At 53.1% G+C, this 3,270-nt stretch overlaps 1 non-coding gene across 1 annotated transcript; it reads right to left on the bottom strand.

The window, feature by feature from the left end:
• Window positions 1–2,569: 2,569 nt before the first annotated feature.
• On the bottom strand, window positions 2,570–2,642 carry TRNAR-UCG (transfer RNA arginine (anticodon UCG)). The gene has a single exon. It is a non-coding gene; the product is annotated as a tRNA-Arg (tRNA).
• Window positions 2,643–3,270: the final 628 nt, after the last annotated feature.

Here is a 3,270-nt window from a genome sequence, read left to right as displayed (position 1 = left end):
GTCACCAAGTAACACAGTTGAGCAGGTCTCCCTGGGTTCAAATCTTGGGGAAGCTCTACCACTTACATGCTGTAGGGCTTTAGGTTCCCTACTTTATCTCTCTGGGCCTCAGTGTCCTCATCAGTGAAAGGGGATAATAACAGAATCTCTATCCTAGGGTTAATGCAAGGATTAATTAATTTAGATGCCACAATCAGACATCTTAATATATGCTAGTAGTTATTACCAAGCTCCAGCCAGGTCCTGGAGCAGAGCATCCAATGAGACACAAGGTCAGTCTTCCTGGGTATTTAACAGCAGTGGAATGGGGAGATTAAAAAAAAAAAAATCAGCTTCTGTTACACCTGAGATTCGTGCTTTGCAAGAAAGTACAGAGTGTTTCCCTCTGGGCAGGGGGTTCCTAATGAATTTGTCTCTTGCTCTGTGGGAGGAGAGGTCCAAGGAATTGTAGGGAAATGTATGTGGTTTCTCAAGGAGATCAAACCAGTCAGTCCTAAAGGAAATCAACCCTGAATATTTATTGGAAGAACTATTTATTGTGAAGAATTATTTATTGTGTCATCTATGCCAAGCCCAGCTTCAGCAGTTTCTGCCTCAGATAGAAACTATCACTGTTCTGCCTTTAACAAAAGCTACCACTGCCAAATGAACCAAGCTGAATGCTTTAGAGTAGCACCTCCTTCAATCTGCTCAATGACCGCTTTGGTACTATTGAAATTGAAGCTCCAATACTTTGGCCACCTGATGAGAAGAACTGACTCAATGGAAAAGTCCCTAATGCTGGGAAAGATTGAAGACAGGAGGAGAAAGGGATGACAGAGGATGAGATGGTTGGATGGCATCATTGACTCAATGGACATGAGTTTGAGCAAACTCCAGGAGATGGTGAAGGGCAGAGAAGGCTGGCATGCTGCAGTCCATAGGGTCACAAAAAGCTGGACAGGACTGAAGCTACTTAGCACACAGCACAGTATATATACTAAATACGTCTAGAACAATGTATAAACAAGGTTTCATACTTAAAACTAAAGAAAGGGGAAATGTATGGAAGGATCTAGGTTCAGTGCTACTGTGCAATCTTCAAGCCTTGTTCTGGGGCTTCTCACTGCCTCCCTGGGCGTGATCAGTTCGCAGGACCAGCGGGGCAGCGTGTTTTCCCCCTTGTTCAGTGGTTAAGTCGAATGGGACTCTTTGTGACCCCATGGACTGCAGCGCACCAGGCTCCTCTGTCCTCCACTATCTCCAGGAGTCTGCTCAAATTCATGTCCATTGAGTTGGTGATGCTCTCTCACCATCTCATCCTCTGCTGCCACCTTCTCCTTTCCCTGGGTGTCCCCAAACCACACCCCTGAAAAATACCAAAGTCCCTTTCTCAAGTCAGTCAGTTCAGAGTGTCCTGGCACACCTACGGCCTAGGAAGTGGGGGCTGACTTTCTGCGAGGCCTGAATTTTGTCCCTAATCAGCTGTGTGTCCTCAGGCGTGTCTCAAACCTCTCCCAGCCTCACTTTCTTCATCCACGTGGCCGAGCCTCCAGGATCCAGCCTCCAGGCTCTCGTCGTCTTCGTGGGCCTGATTCTCTGCAGCACTTTACAGTTTATCAGAGGCACCTGGAGCAACAGGCGGTGGATGCAGACAGGAGACTGCGAAGATGGAAGGCTACCTCTGGTGACTCCTCTGGCCGGCAGGGTGAGCCAGATGCGTTGGCTGCTGTTGCTGCTGCTAAGTCCCATCTGTCGTGTTTGACTCTGCGACCCCATAGATGGCAGCCCATCAGGCTCCTCCGTCCATGGGATTTCCCAGGCAAGACGTACTGGAGTGGGGTGCCATTGCCTTCTCCTCAGACACGTTGGATGAGAGCTTAATATCTGGCGACAGATTCAGCTTCAAGGGAAGGCAGTATTTTTACTCATCAGAATTGACCAGGATGAAGAGAGGGAAGGGGCTTGCCTTCAAATGTGAATCTCTATGATTCCCACGTATCAGTTCAGTCGCTCAGTCGTGTCCGACTCTTTGCGACCCCATGAACCTCAGCACGCCAGGCCTCCCTGTCCATCACCAACTCCTGGAGTCCACCCAAACCCAAATCCATTGTGTCGGTGATGACATCCAACCATCTCATCCTCTGTCGTCCCCTTCTGCTCCTGCCCTCAATCCTTCCCAGCATCAGGGTCTTTTCAAATGAGTCAGCTCTCCGCATCAGGTGGCCAAAGTATTGGAGATTCAGCTTCAATTCAGTCCCTCCAATGAACACCCAGGGTCCAGTTGATTTAAAATCGGGGTTCCCCCAAAGGATGTTCCTGCTTCTCTACCAGTGTGAGGGTATGAACACGGATGGTACGTTTTTAGAAATGGACCACCACTTCCGCTCACCTCCATGTAGCTGTAACAGGTAGAAGAACAGTTTCACAAGGACACTGCCGGGTGGGATGCAGGTGCAGTTACTTCGTCTGATTTGAGTGTTCCCAGATATCAACGAGGGGTGATAATCGGCAACAGCGTTTCCATACGGTCCTCTTACTTAATAAATTCCTAAGAAAGGATAATACCAAAAAGCAACTTTTCCCATCGCGACCGCGGCAGGACTCGAACCTGCAATCTTCTGATCCGAAGTCAGACGCCTTATCCATTAGGCCACGCGGCCGCCCGCTAGCTAGTCCTCTTTGGACAATCTAAAAAGCATTATTACCGCCCACCAGCTTGCCTGGGACCAACCCACCTGCTTTTTGAGCAGGGGAGGTTGGACCTTGGTTCCCAGAGTTCCGCAGGGGAAGGTCCACCCGGAAGTCCTCTTTCCCCCCCTACGGGCGGACCGGTCGACTTGTGGCTCTCCTATTGGTCGCGCTAGGAGTCTCCCGCCTGCCTCTCGGGTAGCCGCGGGACCTAGCGGGGTACAGACGGGAAGTTGCCCCTGCCAGCGAGGTGGATCGCTCGGGTGGAGGCCACGCGCCACCCCGAGGCTGCACAGGCCGCGCGGAGGGAGCCGGGGCGTCGCCAGCCTGGGGTCTGGAGCCGCAGACCGGGAGGCACCGGGCGGACTGAGGTTTCCGGCGGGTTCGGCGCTGGGGGGCAAGTGGCCGGGTCTCTGAGCGGCGGCGCGGCCCCTCCCTCTCCAGTCTGGGAGCGCGGCCCTGGGCTGGGCGGAGGCTCGTCCCAGCGCGCACCGCGGCGCGGCCGCCGGGCTCAGGCTGGCGGCCGAGGGCTCCTGCGGCGCGCTGGGCCAGGGCTCCGGCGGGGGTGGGGCTCCCTCGGGACTGCAGCCCCCCTGGTGG

This window comes from Capricornis sumatraensis, chromosome 19, assembly GCF_032405125.1.
Source record: "Capricornis sumatraensis isolate serow.1 chromosome 19, serow.2, whole genome shotgun sequence".
NCBI classification, from domain to species: Eukaryota; Metazoa; Chordata; class Mammalia; order Artiodactyla; family Bovidae; genus Capricornis; species Capricornis sumatraensis.
The sequence above is the reverse complement of the archived record's forward strand: the minus strand, read 5'-3'. Positions and strand labels throughout refer to the sequence as shown.